The sequence below is a fragment of the Tenrec ecaudatus genome, chromosome 3, assembly GCF_050624435.1.
Source record: "Tenrec ecaudatus isolate mTenEca1 chromosome 3, mTenEca1.hap1, whole genome shotgun sequence".
Taxonomy (NCBI): domain Eukaryota; kingdom Metazoa; phylum Chordata; class Mammalia; order Afrosoricida; family Tenrecidae; genus Tenrec; species Tenrec ecaudatus.
The window spans coordinates 164794271-164813544 of record NC_134532.1 but is presented as its reverse complement, the minus strand read 5'-3'; the positions used below and the strand labels follow the sequence as shown (position 1 = coordinate 164813544).

Below are 19274 nucleotides of genomic sequence, written 5' to 3'. Positions count from 1 at the left end.
AGATTAATTTATATTACTTAAATACATATGCTAACATGGGTAACATTCTATGATATACATTCAACATGTAAATAGATTACCAGCAAATATTATCATGCGCTAATATGTCCCAGAAACAGTTTTACATGTGGTGGTTCTAGCACAAGAGGCTGTTATCATGAAGCTTGTATTCAAGAGTGGCAATGAGACCATTATCAATCAAGTCAAAAGGCAATTGTAGATCGAGGAAAATAAAATAAGTAATGACACCGAGAGTTACCGTGGTAAGAATACTGAGTGTTGGCTAAGCATTATAATTATCTGCCAATAGTTATATTTGAATTAAGATCTCTATAAGTGTTTGTTAATTTCTGAGGGTTGAGCATTCCAGAAGGAATACAGAGCAATTCAATGATCCTAAGTCAGGAAAGTTCTTGCTCTTTCCAGGACCTGAAGGAAACTTAGTGTGACTCTACATAGAAAGGAAGGTATTTTGAGTGACTCCGGATTAGATTTGCCTTCACAGGAATTGCTTTATATAGACTATTGTAGTCCATGTAAATAATTTGAGTTTTATTCTAATTAAAGGAGGAGATATCATGGAAAAATTGTATTGCAAATGTGCTAACAAATTGATAGGGGAAGTCTTGCTGGTGAAGGAGCTATATCTTGAAGGGCAGTAAATTGAAAATTGGTATTTTAAGATAGAAAATCTAAAGCGGGCATTTAACGACAGAACTGATTTAACAGAGAATGATGTTGCAGAAGAAAGGTGGTTAATTCTAGTTTAGGAGACAGGAGGTATTTCAAGGACAAATGGAAGAGTTGGCCTTAGAGGAAGAATGTCAGGGTCAAATCACTCAATAGAACAGGAGGAAAAGTAGAGCGTATGAGTGTGGGGATGAGAGTTGTTCAAGAATAATGAAATTGTGCAATGACGTTTTAATGATACTCTTAAGAGGGAGGTGAAACATTAGATTTTCATTCGTTTTTTTCATATATTGAAATTTTGTGATTGTCAGATGAACATTCCTATATTACCATACTCTTTAAAGTTAAATTATCTGAATGGTAAATGCTCCATTTTTATGCCTAAACTAATAGTTCTCCAATATTAATCTATGAATGCACCATAAGAAAGCCTACCACTTAATTTCATGAAGTATAGAATTCAGTTTATTTAAAGATTATGCTTTTCTAACTTGTGTGAAAGTGGCATTTGCTTTATTAAGTGGTGATTATTATTTTTTAAATCATTTTATTAGAGCTCATACAACTCATCACAATCCATACATACATCATTTGTGTAAACCACATTTGTACGTTCATTGCCCTCATCATTCTCAAAACATTTGTTCTCCACTTAAGGACCTGGCATCAGCTCCTCATTTTTCCCCTCGCTCCCCGCTCCCCACTCCCTCATGAACTCTTGATAATTTATAAATTATTATTTTGTCATATCTTGCACTGTCTGATGATTCCCTTCACCCACTTTTCTGCTGTCAGTCCCTCAGGGAAGAGGTTATACGTAGATCCTTGTAATCAGTTCCCCCTTTCCAACCCACCCTCCTGGTATTGCCACTCTCACCACTGGTCCTGAAGGATCATCCACTCTGAATTCCCTGTGTTTCCAGTTCCTATCTGTACCAATGTGCATCCTTTGGTCTAGCCAGCTTTGTAAGTTAGAATTGGGATCATGATAGTGGGGGGAGGAAGCATTTATGAACTACAGGAGAGTTAGTTGTATGTTTCATTGTTGCTACATTGCACCCTGACTGGCCCATCTCCTCTCCAAGACCCTTCCTTAAGGGGATGTCCAATTGCTTACAGATGGGTTTTGGGTCTCCAATCCACACTCCCCCTCATTCACAATGATACGATTTTTTATTCTTTGATGCCTGATAACTGATCCGCTCAGTACCTCATGATCACACGTGCTGTGCATTTCTTCCATGTGGACTTTGTTGCTTCCTAGCTAGATGGCTGCTTATTTACTTTCAAGCCTTTAAGATCCCAGATGCTATATCTTTTGATAGCCAGGCACCATCAGTTTTCTTCACCACACTTGCTTATTCACTCGCTTTGTCTTCAGTGATTGTGTGGAGAAGGTAAGCATCATGGAATGCCAGTTTAATAGAACAAAGTGTTCTCACATTGAGGGAGTACTTGAGTGGTGGCCCAATGTCCATCTTCTACCTAAATATTAAACCTATAAATATATGCACATAGATCTATTTCCCCATCCTAATATATATTGTACATATGTACATGCCTTTATTTAGACCTCCATAAATGCCCTTTGCCTCCTATCTCTTTCCTCTATTTCCTTTGACTTTCCTCTTGTCCCACGATCATGCTCAGTCTTCATTTGGGTTTCAGTAATTCCTCTTGGTTACATTACCCTTGATCATGCCTACCAGGCCTCCTACACCCTCCACACCACCGATTTGGGTCACTTGTTGTTCCCTTGTCCCTGGGTTTGTTAACACTACTACGTTTACCCCACCTCCCCCTGTCCCATGTCCCCCGGAACTGTCGGTCCTGTTGTTTTCTCCTCCAGATTGTTCATCCAGCCTATCTTATTTAGACAGACCTGCAGAAATAATAACATGCACACAAACAAGACAGCACAAAACCAAGCAACAAAACAACAACAATAACAACAAAACCAATGACAAAAAAAGCACAACAAAAAAGAAAAGCTTGTAGTTAGTTCAAGGGCTGTTTGGTGGCCTTTAGGAGTGTTTTTTTTTTTAACTGGAGATTATTATAGACTGGTATTGTGTTCTGTTTTACTGTGTTAAATTTGGAAAAGGTTTAGCCAAACTGACATTCCAAGATAGAAACCCTTTAAAATGTTTCTTTTTATTTCTCAATTGCATTTAAGTTATGGTATTGGAGAAAAATATCCAAACTTTCATGGACTGCAATAAATAAAACATATAGATCTGTGTTGGAAGAAGAATAGCAAGAATACTTCTCATAAGCCAAATGGACAGACTTCATCTCAAGTACTTTGGGAAGATTATCAGGAGAATCCAGTGCCAAGTAAGCAGTATCATGCTCAGGAAGACTTATATTGAGATAGATTGATAGTGACTGGAACTGTAAGCCCAATCACAACAATTGAGAGAATGTTGCAGGATGGGGCAGTGTTTCCCTCTGTTGCATATGGGGCTGTGTGGTAGTTACATATTCTGTTGTCAATTTGAGAATTAAGAGTGAAGGGGTGGAGTTTAGCCTGTCAGTCAGATCATAACTTAGTGATCTTATTTGTAAGTGCTATGGAGAACAATAGCTCACTGGAGGCTGTAGACTCACACAGTCCCTGCGAGACATTCCTGTTGACAAGCCACATGGAAACATGGATGGCAGCCAGAGCCTTGGTGCTAGAGAGGCACGTGGAGACCCACACCAGTGCTGAGATGCTTCTACCACCACTCGACCCCCCATGACTTTCCATCCATGGGCCTGTGATCCACCTGCATGGATTCATGAGTCTAAAGAGGAATTTATGGACTAGACTCTACATGTAGGATAATATTGGCCTTATAGACTTGATATGGACGGGGCTGGGATGTGTTCTCAATATACAACTGCTCTCATACACATATATGAAAGCCTCCCTGGATTTGTTTCTCTAGTTAACCCGGACGAAGACAAGTTACAATGGGTCAGCATGGACGGGTGGGCACCTCACAATGTGTATATAAAGTTCTCATTTTTAAAAGTGTGTGTGTGGCTACTTACATATTTAAGTAGGCTATTATATGTTATGTGTAAATATGCTACATAGAAATGTCCTCTGTATGTTTGTGGGTGAGTTTGTACATAATTTTGGGGGACATGAATAAATTGTAGTTCCTAAAATTTAGTACCTTTATACTAATTATAGTGTAGTAAGTTGTAAATAAGACAATCATACTAAACTAACAAACTGTTAAGAAATTGTGATGTTATATTAGTGTTTTTTACATTTAAGTTTTAACGATCCCTTTTACGCAATCCTAATTTTGGAGAAACTTATGAGATCATGGTGAAAGCTCTGCAGTTGTCTCTTGAATTTTATTTTTTTCTATAGGTGTAGTCATAAATGCCCAACTCTGCACTTATAGATAAAGCTAAAAATGTTTAAGTGCTAGCATTTAAAATTATATTTCTGGTTATCTGTTTATATGAAATGCAAAACATTATACCCAATAAGTTTAAAATGTATAGGATCATCTCATTAGTAACATAAACATTTTATTGAAAGGGCTTTGTGTTCATCATATTAATCACTATATTAAAAAAACAAGGCTATTAATGTTGTCTACTTGCTTGACCGAAAGTTATAAAACCAAAAAGTAGTCGCAAACTCAGTATATATTAAACTGAAATAACTCAAGAAAAAAATTCAAGCCTTGAGTAACAATATTAAAAGATTCCATGGTAAATATATTGCAGGAAGCAGGAAGCATCAAATAAAAATGAAAAGAATACAGGGGTCACTGGAACAAAACACTGAGTCAACATTACGCCATTTCATAAGGTAGTATGTGGACAGGAACTAATGGTACTGAAGGAAGAATTTTAAACTGCACTAAAAACATTAGCCAAAAACAAGGCTCCAAAAGTTGATGGAATGCCAATACAAATGTTTCACCAAGCTGATGGTGCACTGGAAGCCATCCCTGGATGGCAATGGGTTAAGTAGTTATACACATACACATATATATACACACACACATACTAGTTTTCCAAAAAGGTCGCTATGAGTCAAAATTAACTTGATGGCAGTGGATTTTGGTTTTTTGTTTTTGTAGTTAAATATTTCCCTGTTCTGTTCTCACAGCTGACTCTTGGTCCATCTAGAAATTCTGCGTAAACACAATGGAGTGTTTTGGAACTCCAATTTTTTTCAAGGATATACATAGTTTTTATCATCTACACAAGCACTTGGCATGGCTAATAAAACACAAGTAAAACTCTTTCTGGTATTATCTGCTTTCAGTCAATATCCACCTGATGTCGGCAATGATATCCCTTTTTTCCATGAAATTTGAAAGACAACTACATGGCCGAGTAACTGGAAGAGATTCAGATTTATACATATTCCAAAGAAAGGTGCTTCAAAGGGATTAAGATACTATCAAACAATGTCATTCATGTCACATTCAAGAAAAAATTTTCTGAAAATCATCCAAAAATGTCTTAGCAGTATACTGCCAGGAAGTCGCCAGAGATTCAGGCCTGATTCAGAAGCGAACACTAGATTTATTTCTTCCGAAGGTTCAGAAAATTATCAGAGAAACAGGTTATATGAAGAAGAACAAAACATCAGAATTAGAGGAAGCTTTATTTACAACCTGTGATATTCAGCTGACATAACCTTGGTGGGTGAGTGTGAGGAGGTCTTGAAGTACTTGCTGATAAAGATGGAGGATTATAGCCTTCACTATAGGTTACATATCAATATTAAAAATAATCCCAAATCCTTGCAACTGGACCAGGAATAACATCAGGATAAATTGGGGGAAAAAGATCAAATTTATCAAGGACTTTCTTTTGCTTAGATCCATAATCAATGCTCTTAGAAGCAGCAATCAATAAATTGAAGGATGTGCTGCATTTGGGAAAATCTGCTACAGGACCTTTTGTAGAGTGTGGAAAAATAAGGATTGTACTTTAAGGCTAAACGGCACCTGGCCAAGTCATGGCATTTTTAATGACCTCCCATGTGTGTGGAAGTTGGACATTGACCAAAAGAGCAATTGTGAGGATGGGCCAGGCCCAGCAGTGTTTTATTTTGTACATAAGGTGCTATGGGTCCGAACCTCCTTGACGGCACCTAGCAGCAATTGCCTTAACTGATGTGGTAGTTCTGTAATCTGTTGTCAGCTTGAGATTTAAGAGTGAAGGGCTGGTGTTTATTTAGCCTGTCAGTCAGGTTGCAGCTTGATGACCTCATTCAGAGGTGCTAAGGAGATAAATAGCTCACTGGAGGCTGGACTCTCTGCTGCACTCTCTTGTAGACATTCATGTTGACAAGCCCCATGGAGACAGGCTGATGCAGCCAGAGTCCAAGATCTGGAGGTGCCTGTCATGTGGGAACTCACACCAGCACTGAGAGACTTCTACTGCCACTGTGTTCACAAGACTTTGCAAACACTGGCCTGTGATCTTTCTTCCTGCCTTTGGTGTCATTGTTTGAGCTGTTTGAGTCTGACGAAGAATTTTTAGACTGGTAATGGACATATGGGCTAATATCAGATTTATGGACTTGACCTGGACTGGGCTGTTTTCTTAATGCACAATTGCTCTTTGATATAAAGTTCTCTCTTAAACACATATGAGTGCCTATGGAGTTGGGTCTGTAGTCTACCCAGACTAACACAACTGATAATCTGTCTTTTCAAATTAATTTACTGGGCCAAGTCATAGAGTTAACCTGCAGTGGAGAGAGGAGATTAATTCAGCTTTTTTATTCTCTAAACCCCTAACAATACAACAGAGGTAATTAGTTCTGTTCTTCTTCTACAGTTATACATTGATTTTAAGTTTCAAAATGACATCTCTTTACAGCTGGATGTGTAGAGATGATTATTGATATTTCAGAAGGGAATTTTAAAAAATACTATTCTCATTGTTTATTGGATGCCAATAAGCATTTCTGTCAAACAATAATAGGAAAATATTATGAATTAAGCAAACCATGATTCTTGCGAGTTATTAAAGTAAATATTATTTGACTGAAGATTATTTCTAAAAAGTAAATCTTTCTATATTTGTTTGCTCTCTTTTCCTCTGATCATTTTAACATGACAAGGAAAATCACTAAAGCCATTTACTCTGTCACCTAATTATAAACTGGGTAGTACAGTTATTATTCAGGTTGTTTTTGAATTTTCTCCCCTGGTGGTGTAGCGGTTACATGTTGTGATAACATAACTGCTAACTGCAGGGTCAGCAGTTCTAAACTACCAGCCACTCCACAAAGAGGCTTTCTACGTTGGTGAGGATGGACAGTCTCGGACACGCACACGAGCAATTCCACCTGGTCCTTCAGGGTCCCTCATAGGAGGTATCCACTGATTGTCTGACACTTAGTTTGCCATACACATGTTCTTATATCTTTATAAGCATGTATACTATATATGCACAAAGGGATCCCTGGTAACATAGTGGTTACAAGTTGGTCCGTGACCTGAAAGGTCGGCAGTTCCAAGCCACCAGATACTCGATGGGATTGTCTGCTCCCATAAATTGCTATGGTCTCAGAAACCCAGGGGCAGAGCCACCATGTCTTTAGAGTCTTATGTTTTGGCATGGACTCAGTGGCAGTGAGTGAGGTAGATATGTGCACATACATATTTGTTCTATGTACATGTTTATCTGTATATATACCACTTATTTTAAAGCTAAAAGTTAAAAATAATAGATTTCATATATACACTCTATATTTCTACTGCTGGACATTGTGCACAGATACTGTATTAGCTTGGAAAGAGATAATTAAAAGATAATGGAATTTTTCCATGGACTTCTTGAAGCTACCTTCCCCCATGTACAGAACCATAAATATACACAGACACATACAAATACGAAAATGCTCATATATCGTCCTACTGGATCGATTAGTTCAGTGTTGGGCTGCTAACCACAAAGTGCGTGATTCAAACCTGCCAGCTGCCCCATGCTAGAAAGATGAGCTGTCTACTACCATAAAGACTGAGCGTATCTGAGCTCCCATCTAGGGTCACTGTTATTCCTAGTCACCTTGATGACTGCCAAGGACATTGCAGGTCTCGACGCACATGCATAAATATGACGCTGTAGGACGGTGCCTTCCAATCAGTCCCGTCTCACGGCCACCCTGTGGACCACAGAAGGAAACACCACCGCCCAGTTCTGTGCCACCCTCACGATTGTTCTTATGCTCGAGCCCATTAGTGCAGCCACTGTGCCAATCCATATGGTGGAGGGCCTTCTTCTTTGTCTCTGATCCTCTACAGTTTGCAGCTGCCCTCTCCATTGTATAAGCACAAATACACACAAACACACAAACATGCGTATGTAACCCTAGTGGGGTTATTGGTTAAATATTGGTCTCACAACTACAACCTGAGTGACTTAGACCCTCCATGGTAAAAATATGAGACCCTCTGCTAAGCACGCTGTCCTCAAGAGAATGGTTTCTCCTGACAACATGTCCAAAGTACATGAGAATACGGCTTCCTATCCTTACCTCTGAGGAGCATCTGGTTATAGTTCATGCAACACAGCGCTGTGTGTTATTTTGGAAGTCCATTGTTATTTATTTCTCTCTTTAATAAATCATTTTATTGGGGGGTCTGTCTTACAGCTCTTCTAATAATCCATATATCAATTGGATCAAACACATTTGTACATATGTTGCCATCATCCTTTTCAAAACATTTTCTTTCTCCTTGAGCCCTTGGTAACAGCTCCTCTTTTTTCCCTCCCTCCCCTACCCTTAAATCCTCATGAATCCTTGATATATTATAAATTATTATAGCATCTGGGGTCTTAAAGGCTTAAAGTTAAGCAAGCGGCCATCCAGCAGAGAAACAACAAAACCCATATGGAAGACTTCAAACCAGCCTGTGTGTTCAATGGGATCAGACATCAGAAGACACAATCCAAACAAAGTCTATCTGTAGGCAATTTGGCATCCCTCAAAGGAGGGTCATAAGGAAGAGACGAGTCAGACAGAGTGCAGTATAGCACCAATGGAACACACAACCTTCCTCTAGTTCTTAAATACTTCGTCTCGCCCACTATGATGACACCAGTTCTACCTTACAAATCTGGCTAGACCCCAGCATATCCACTGGTACAGAAAAGAGCTCTCAACAGATGGAGTCCAGGAAAGATAAGCCCCTCAGGAGGGGAAGGTGGGGGAAGAAGGAGAAATGGCAATGATTGACATATAACTCCCACCCCCCACCCCCGCCCCCCAGTGACAAACAATAGAAACACGAGTGGCGGGTGACAGTCAACAGTATAAGAAATGAAAACAATAATTTACAATTTATCAAGGTTTCATGAGGGTGGGAGGTTGGGACAGGGAGGGAAAAAATAGAGGCGCTGATTCCTAGGGCTCAAGTAGAAAGAACACGTTTTGAGAATGATGATGGCAACATATGCACAAATGTGCTTGACACAATGGATGGATGGATTGTTATAAGATCCCCCAATACAATGATTTATTAAAGAAATAATTTGCTCATACACCCATTTGTCTTCAGCAATCATGTCAGAAAGGTGAGCTTCAGAGAATCCCAGTTTATAAGAACAAAATGTTCTTGCATTGAGGCCCAATGTCCATCTGCTACCTTGATGCTTACTTAAAAATATATGTATATAGACCTATATCCCTATAATGCTATATAAATATATTTACATATATACACACCTATATTTATACCTTCATAAATATCTTTTGCCTCCTAGTTTTCCTCTATTTCCTTTTACTTTCCTCCTGTCCCACCATCATGTTAGGCCTTCAGTAGACTCTCAGTAGTTCCTCTGGGCTACATTGCATTTTATCAAATCCCACCAGGCATTCTCTGCTCTCCTTGCCATTGATTTTTGATCACTTGTTTTTCCCTTGTCCCTGGGTTTGTTGCTACCCCCTTCCTGTCCTCATGGTGCCTCCCACCACCTCCGCCCACCCCTCCTCCACCACCATTGGTCCTGTTATGTTCTCCTCATCCTGCCTGTCATACATAAACAGACATGTAGGGGGGAAAAAAACTATAATTCTAGGTCTATCTGTTGACTATTATGAATGTTTTCTGTTTTCAGCCCTGTCCCTGAAGTCTATTTTGGGGATTCCTTCCGGGACTTCATTGCTTTGCTTCCCTTGAGGACGCTCTGTTGCATTCCCTTCTTGTTATGCAAAGGGAAGTCAGGGAGTCAGACCAGACACAATTCCTGCTCTGTGTCTACAGTGCTGGACCCCATAGTGCTGTGGGTCATTGAGAAGATGAGTGGACTGGTTTTAACAGTGCATTGAAGGTAAAACAGATTAGAAAGTAAAACCTCATAATCTACTTAAAAATTAGCCAGTGAACACCGTATAACTAAAGACTATTATTTAGTTTAAGCTTGGAAGGAGAGTCACAGGATTGGCAGCAGAAAAATATACTGTAAGAATTAACCACAGCATGCCAACACTAGTGGAGCTGACCAAAGTCTGGGCAGCTTTTAGTTATATTATCTTTAGTGTTAATACGAACTGGAACTGAATCAAGGGGAAATAACAACAACAATAATAAAAAGATTATATAACAATATGTGTGATCTAAACAGTTAAGATCTACTAGTTAAAATGTTAGTGGTTGACTCATCAGGGGTGACTTAGAAAAACAGACCTTATGCTATACTATTTAATGACATGTTTCTGAAAATCACAGCTTTGAATGCCCTGTGGAATAATTCTAGCATAACCACATTGTGATAGTTACATAATCTTCTCTCAACTAGGGCGTAGGGGTGGAATTTAGCCTGTTAATCGGGTCATAGCCAGTGGTGCCACTGTGTGGGTATGGCCTTTTCCTGAGGATTTTGGGAACTCTTGTCTTCCTCCATGAAAGTGAGACACACATTTTACCTGCAAAACATTCCTGTTGACAAACCACATGGAAATATGTTGATGGGGCCAGAGTCCTGGAGCAGGAGGAGCCACCTGCCAACCCATGCCAGCGCTGAGATGCTTCCACCACCACTGCATCGACAAGACTTTCTACTCACAGGTTTGCGAACTTTCTGCATTCAGCATCATTGCATGTATTGCGGGAGTCTGAAGAGGAATTTATAGACTGGTATTGCACTTATGGGCTACTATCAAACATGTGGATTTGATCTGGACTGGGCTAGGATGTTTTCTCAATATGCAATTGTTCTTTTATGTAAAGTTATTTCTTATGCACATACAAGTGTCTATGACTTTGTTTCTCTAGTCAACCCGGACTGACAAATATATGGTGCTGTCATAAGTCAGAATCAACTCAGCAGCAACTAATGACATCAACAATATCTCCTCTGAAATACTTGTTAATTGCCTGTCTCTCTCACTAGATCAGACTTATATGAAAGCAGATTCCATCAATGCATCACCAGTACAAATAATTGCTTATACCATATAGTAAATTTTCAATTAAAACTGGTTGAATGCATGAATGAATATGTAAATATGGATGCAAATATCTCAATTATGATACACGCAGTCTCTGTCTCAGACCCTTATTCTTTATCTACCTTCTCTTGAAGAGAAAGACTATAACAATTTTTCCTTATTTTTCCATAATTTTGTGCTCAAACCCAGGAAATTTCATATGAAGATAAAATATAAATAAATGAACAGATAAGAACAGTGGTGCTCTGAGATTAGAAAACATGTCTAATTATTACAATGTATAGAAGCCGTGTCCTCATTTGTATTAATTTCCATTTAAAACATACATTTTTTCCTTTCTGAGATACTGTCTAAGCACTTGCAAGTCTCTTTTGTCTTTGTATTGATTAATTCAATATATTTTGCTCTTCATTCACACAGTAACTCTAAGTGAACATGTATACTTTATTTATTGTAGACCAAACAAACAGAATGTACTGAGTTATTAAACTTTTGCAAGCATTTGCTAAGCTAGGTCTAGCTACATTAAGTGAAAACTTGAATGAATGGTATTATCTTTGAAAAGAAAATGTACCCAGCCATATCACTGAGTCATTATTTTTAAGGAACACAATAGATGCTCACATATTTTATGACATTTAGTGGTGTGCCAGCATTCCTTATCTAGTCTCATTATTTCTTTTTGTGATAAGGTATTCCATCTTCATGTATTTTACTGGAGTATTTCAAATTATTGATAATATGACTCTACAGCATACTTATAAATAGCATAGGTACACCGATTATCATTTTCTTTGATTGAATTTTCTAGAGGACTGAAAAAACCATCTGTGGCTTGATTCTTATTCCTAATTCATGTTACTTTGCCCTTCACTTCACTTTCAATGGCATCTTGTTTCTCTAAGTTATAAATTCTATGACCTTTTATTAAAATAAAATAAAAATCTTTTGAAATGAAATAGGGAGCCGTAATTTGTTAAATTCAATACCAAGAGAGTATCTATGACTCATTCTGGGTATAGCCAGTCTAAATTGCCCTCAGAACTGGAGCCTTATGCAGTGTAATAGATAATACTGATGATGAGCATGTGATTGTGACTGCCTTATAGAATTAAGTCAGAATATAGTTCGTGCAGGTGCTTGGAATTATATTTAACTTTAGAAAAAGCATCCTTTAATGATCTAGAATTGTAACTTTTAGGAGAATTAAAACCCTGTATGGCAAATAATCAAGGATATAAACAGTGTAAGGAATTTCTGATTAAAGTGTATTTGCATGGGGCATTTCACCAAAATTAAATGTCTCTCTATGTATACCTAATCAGTAACTCCTTCTTGGGAGAGTGTGTGGAATGATAAGCTATATGCTGTCTGGTCTGTGTGAGTCCCTGACTTAAGGGCAAGATGTCTAGTAAAATATTTTCAATTTATTTTGCTCTAATCTAGTTTACTAGAGTTTCTCTATTGACACACAATGTAGTTATCAATTTTTATTTTCACACACAATCAATTTTCTATGGAACAAACAACGTAAAAGTAAGCAAAACAAAAAAAGGCTTACTGTTAAGATCAATAAAATGGCTTGAGCTTTTGCATGTGTTCTCAATGATACAGAAAAATAAATAAATATTTCAATCTAATAACAACCAGGAAGTATATCACTCGCATCCCTATATAAAAACCAGGTTGCTATGTTAAATAAAAATTATAAATCCTGTGTATAAAATATGCTAAGGGTAATTTTATGATACTTATATTAAAATATAGATAGTTATATATGTATGTTGTAATAGCCTCAAAACTCACTGTTAAGTAGATTCCGACTCATAGTGACGTCAGAGAACAGAGGAGAATTGTCCCTGTGGGTCTCTGAGGATTTAAATATTTATGGCAGGAGAAATCTTCATCTTTCTCCCCTGGAATACCTGCTGGGTTCAAAGTGACCTTGTGATTAGCAGCCCAATGACTGACCAACTAACCAATCTTAAAGGTTGGTTTTTATATTATAACTACTTTATAAAATATGTTTAAATGGAGATTTTCAGTTATTTATATTTCAATACAATTCCAGTACTTAACTTTATAAATTATACCTGTTGAGATAGTTATAATTAACATAAATATATTTCTACTTAAATCTGAAATATTATCTACTGCAGTGGTTCTCAAACTGCCTAATGCCGTGACACTTTACTACTGTTTCTCATGTTGTGGTGACCCCATGATAAAATTATTTTTGTTGCTCCTTCATAACTGTAATTTTGCTACTTATGAATCATAAAGTAAATATCTGATATTCAGGATGTATTTTCATTGTTACAAATTGAATATAATTAAACCATAGTGATTAATCACAAAAACAATATATAATTATATACTGTGGAAGATTTATTTCTAATTACAAATAAGTGAAATTTTGTCTTGAAACATGGTATAGCATGGGTAACAGTCTTCATGTCAGGTACTCGAATGTGGGCATATCTGCATGTGGGTGGATCCACCTGGAGACTGATAGAGGACCGATGTCTGAGTTCCTGGGACCATTGGAAATATGTCTAACTTAATTACCTGCCTCATTGAGAATCTAAAGTTTTTTGTTTACTGTCAGTTGAGTTTCTATTGGGTTTATTGCTTGCTTCTTTGTGAGATTAATTGTTGTATCAAACTGCCAATTAAAACTAAAAGGGACAATAAAGTAGAATAAAACATTACTACATGAGATTATCAAATATAAGAATTTTATGTAGTCACCAGCTATTTATTTTCAGCATATGAAGTGACTTCTCAATAATAGGATCTTTTAATGTTAGAAATGTACAAATGGGAACAGATCATTGGGGATTAGTTTTGTATTTATTACGTCACTTGTAGTAAATTGCAGCTTATAAAGTGTTAAAATAAGACACAATATGGGAATTTATTTCACATACCTATAATTGCCAACATGAGCTGTTAATAACTAAAATAAAAATTAAATAACTTTTTATACAAAATATTAAATTTTCACATATAATCTGCATTAGTTAGTATTTGGTGAATTTAGATTTTCTTGTGAAAGGACTAGAAAGATTAAATTTAATAATACCATGATTACTCTATGGACCTCCAGAAACTAACAAATACATTTTGGAGTTTTCCTTAGAAGTGAGGACAAAGAGCTTTCTGTGGAGTGTTGGTTTGCATGTGGCCAGAGTGAACCGGTCATGGAGAAGAGTGCTTTGCTTAATAAAGTAGCAGGAGGAACCTCAAGGAGCTGAAAGGGCACCGGGCCGGCAACAGTGGGTCAGCCACAGCCATGCTGTGAGGATTGCACAAGACTAAGCAATATTTCCTTCCCTTCTGTATAGAGTTACTATGAATCACCACAATATAACAGCCTAATAACAGCCACAATAATTATGCTATAGATAATAATAAAATATTAAAGTTTGTGATAGAGGACAGCCAAAGGATTATAGGTTTCATCAGTTATTAGAGTTAAAGATCAATAAAATTCCAGTCACAGGAACTTAAATTGTGTTTCTTATAAATATTCTTTAAGTTTTGCAAACAAAATGAAATCTGGAGTGGCAAAATTATGGCTGAGTAGAGGACGTGATTTTGATTCATAAAACAAAAACTTTGCATGACCAAAGAATGAACAGTAAACTGTTGTGATAGAAAAGACAATCCTGGGAGCAGTGTGAAGAAGAGGCGAGAACGACCCCTGGATCGACCAGAGCCTGCGTGCCGCCGCATCCCCTCGTCCAGACCTGCGCCCCGCCGCCGTCATCTCCATGCCCAAGAGAAAGGCTGAAGGGGATGCTAAGGGAGATAAAGCCAAGGTGAAGGATGAACCTCAGAGGAGATCAGCAAGGTTATCTGCTAAACCCGCTCCTCCAAAACCAGAGCCTAAGCCGAAAAAGGACCCTGCAAAGAAAGGAGAGAAGGTACCTAAAGGGAAAAAGGGGAAAGCTGATGCTGGCAAGGACGGGAACAATCCTGCAGAAAATGGAGATGCCAAAACAGACCAGGCACAGAGAGCTGAAGGTGCTGGAGATGCTAAGTGAAGTGTGTGCATTTTTGATAACTGTGTACTTCTGGTAACTGTACAGTTTGAAATACTATTTTTTATCAAGTTTTATAAAAATGCAGAATTTTGTTTTACTTTTTTTTTTTTTAAGCTGTGTTGTCAGCACACAGAACACTTCATTGCTGTCTTTTGGGGGAGGGACAAATGTCAATATGCTGTCTCCAAAGCTGGATGGAGTGAAAAGCAACACTTTGCCCTGCTAGTTTTGAGAGACTCCCTCTGGGGTTCCAGGAGGAGGGATTCCCTGACATGACCCATGTTCACCAACTTGGCACACACACCTTGTGAGGGGGAAAAGTACAGCTGAGTTTTGACATCCTCCACCCCATCTCTTTCCCCTCTGCCTTCAGCACAGACTTGACTCCACAAACTCAGACACCTGTTGGGACCTGACCTCAAAACATTGGCTGTTAGTTTATCGGCGATCTGGACTTTCCAGTGACGCCATCCTTATGGCATCCCTCAAAAGAGCAGCGCCACCTTTGTTCAGATGGGCAATTCTGCCCTGTCCATTTCATTCTCTGAACGTCAGGGTCGGCTCGTGAATAGTTGTTAAAACAACATGTGCTCAATGTGAAATGTCACCCTCTCTAAACCTTCCCCGGTCAGAGCACCAGCTGAAGTCTTCAGTGGGCTTTCCAGTGGCTTTCTCATTTTGGTAGTCCATTGAAGAAGGGAGTTTAAAAGTTTATATGCTGTTAACGATCGTCTGCCCATGTCCTGCCTGAATGCCATGATTGTTTATGAAAAGTATCTTTAATAAAGCTGGATAAAATTTGAAAAAAAAAAGACAATCCTGAGTGCAAATTTCCTGGACTTTCACTCACCAATGAAATTAATTTTTTTTTAAATTGAAGGTTATTCATAGTAAACCTGGAATGTTGCCCTATGTCCCTTGGGAAAATGCACCGAGATTGTTGACTTTAGGTGCCCTCAAGTCCGTTAATAGGCAGAGTCCCTACCTCCATCAGCCCAAACCCCGACCAGTTCTGAGCTGTGCTCACAACGGTGGCTATGTCCCAGGTCCTTGTTACAACCGCTGTCAACCACCATCTCAATGATCTTTGTCTTTTAATCCACCCCTCTGATTACCAAGCATTCTATGATAAATCTCTCCTGATTAGATGTCCAAAAATAAGAGACAAAATCCTGCCATCCTTCCTTCTTGGGAGCATTCTGGATGTCCTTTATTCAAGACTGGTTTATTTATTCTTTTGGCAGTCCATAATGCATTCAATAATTTTTGCCAATGCCATAGTTCAAGTGTATCAATTATTTTTCAGTCTCCCTTACTCAATGTCAAACTTTCTCATGCATGCAAAGTGATTGAAAATACTGTGCCTTGATCCAGGGTCATTTAAGTCCTCTAAGTAGCACTCTTATTTTTCAACCCTTTTATGAGGTTTTATTTGCTAGATTCACCTCATTTAATGCCTAATTTGATATATCTCTCTGTCTTTTTGGGACAAAACCTTCAACAAGAATTATTCTCCAAAAAATTAAATTAAATTAAATTAAATTTTAAAAAAAGATTTATTCTCCACAGTAGATCCATGCTTATCAGATAAATACATGTCAGAATAAAGCAAAGAGGACATAAAAATAGTAAGTGTGTGGAGTCCCACCATCCACTGGGTGTGGTAGTTACATCATTTCAAGTCAATTTGATAAATAAATAATGTAGTTAGGGGCCTAGCCTGCCAATCAGGTCATAGCCTGAGGATGCCTCCTTGTAGCTGTGGCCTTCTTGTGAGGATTCTGGGTATACACACTCTTTCTCTGCTTTCGTCTTTCTGTTGACAAGCTCCCTGGAGACTTGTTGAGCCTTATGAGTCTCTCTCCCTCTGCTACATCTTTCTGTTGAAGAAACACAATCAGAGAGCTAGAGGAGCCATGTGCAGACCAGTGCCAGCCTGAGATGCTTCCATGGTCATTAGATCAACAAGACTTTGCACCCAATAGCCTGCGATCTTCCTGCATTTTGCATAATTACACGAGAGTGTGTGAGTCAGAAGGCAGATTTTGGACTAGTATTGGAGTAATGAGCTAATATTAGATTAGGCTGGGATGTTTACTTAATATACATTTACGCTTTGATATAAAGCTCTTTCCTATGCACATAGGAGTATCCCTGGATGTGTTTCACTAGTCAACCTGGCCTGACACACTGGGCAAAGTCCAAAGTCTGTCAGTTCTATGCCTTGGGGTAGAAGTCATCTACTTCTCATACTAGGGAGGTATAACCTTCAGTCCAAGAGTTACAGGTGACTGAGGTAAAACCCAGTTGATGTAGGTTTTCGCATTGAATCTTTATGGAGTGGTCTATGAAGGATGCTGTGAGCCTAAAGTATCAGTTGTCTATAGCACGCAGGCTAGGTCACCAAAGGCTGGTTAGACATTTGGTCAAAAGGGTTCATGTCGGGAAATGGTACAGGCATAGTCTCCCCTTGGGTGCTACATAAGTACTGTTTAGCACTCCCCATACCCCCATGGCAGATTGCTCCTTACTGTTTTCCTAGCATCAGAAATGAAATTTCCATTGATGTATAACCAAAAAAAAAATTGTGGCCAACTTCAATGTTTTCTCCATTTGTCATGATGTTACCTATTGGTCAACTTGTGAGGATTTGGGGTTTAGTTTTCCTTGAAGCATAAACCATGCCGAAGGCTGCAGTCCCTGTTCTTCATTACCAAATGCTTCAAGTATTCCTCGCTTTTAGCAAGCAAGGTGGTGCCACTGTCATCTTGCAGCTGGTTAAGCATTCTTCCAAACCTCAAATCATCTACCTGCTTCATGTAGTCTAGATCCTCTGATTATTTTACAGCATAGAGATTGAACAAATATAGTGAGAGGACATAATCCTGGTGCATATTTTTCCTATTTTATGCCATGCAGTATCCCTCTTTGTTCTGTTTGCACAATGACCCTTTATTGTTGCTGACGTTCCTCATGAGGACAATTACATGTTTTGGAATTCCCATTTATCTCGAGTCTATCCAGACTTGGTTATGGTCCACATAATGAAATGGCATTCCATAATCTATAAAATACAAGTAAATATCTTTCAGCTATCCTCTGCTTTAAGCTAAAATACATCTGATTTCAGTAATACTATCCCTTATTCCACATCCTCTTCTGAATCCAGTTTGAAATTCTAGCAACTCCCAGCCAATGTACTGAAACAACCATTATTGGATAAACTTCAGTGAGTTTTACTTATTAGTGATAGCAGATATATTGTTCTATAAGTTGTGCATTTTGTTGTGTCACCTTTATTTGAAATGAGCAAAAATATGCATCTTTTCCATTTAGTTGGCCACGTAGCTGTCTTTCAAATTTCCTGGCATAGACCATGAGTGCTTCCACAGCTTCATAGGCTTACTGAGACATTTTAGTCTGTATTCTTTAGGAGCCATCTTTTGGGGGAATACCTTCAGTGAAGCCTAGACATTTTCCTTCAGTGCTATTGGTTCTTGCTCATATACTGATTTTTAAAAAGATTGAATATTAGACATTTGTCGTTTATTGGCTCTGTGTATTCTTACTAAATTATTTTATTGCTACTAGCATTGTTCAGTAATTTGCCAACACAAAAGATCATTTTTTCCAGATGATATGGTATGAGAATATTCTTCCTTTTTTGTTTTCTAACTTAGGTCTTTTCCTGTTTCATTCTAATATTTTACTTTGGTGTCTCAAGCTGCCCTTTGTAATTTTTTTCAAGTCTTTACTTCATTATTTCTTTCATTTACCTTATCTACTTGATGATCCAGAGCTAGTTTCAGAGTCTCTTGTGACAACATTTTCATATATTCTTTGTTTCCTGTATCTTAATGACCTTTTCTCTTCTTCAGGTGCATTGTTATTGATGTCATTGCACAGGGCATCAGGTTTTCTGTCATTAGTGCTCAAGATGTCACATCTGTTCTTGAGTTCTTCTTCAAAGTCAGGTGGATAATGTCCCCACGTTTCTCTCAGTTTTAGTACTGTGGTGGCTAGTGTGTTGCTGTGAAGCTGGAAGCTAAACCCTGGTATTTCAAATGCCATCAGCACCACCAAAAGTGGACAGATTTCAGCTG

General features: G+C 38.2%; 1 pseudogene; it reads left to right on the top strand.

Annotated features, from left to right (window-relative positions):
- Positions 1-14898: 14898 nt before the first annotated feature.
- Positions 14899-15326, top strand: LOC142443648 (non-histone chromosomal protein HMG-17 pseudogene; annotated as a pseudogene).
- The last annotated feature ends 3948 nt before the right edge of the window (positions 15327-19274 follow it).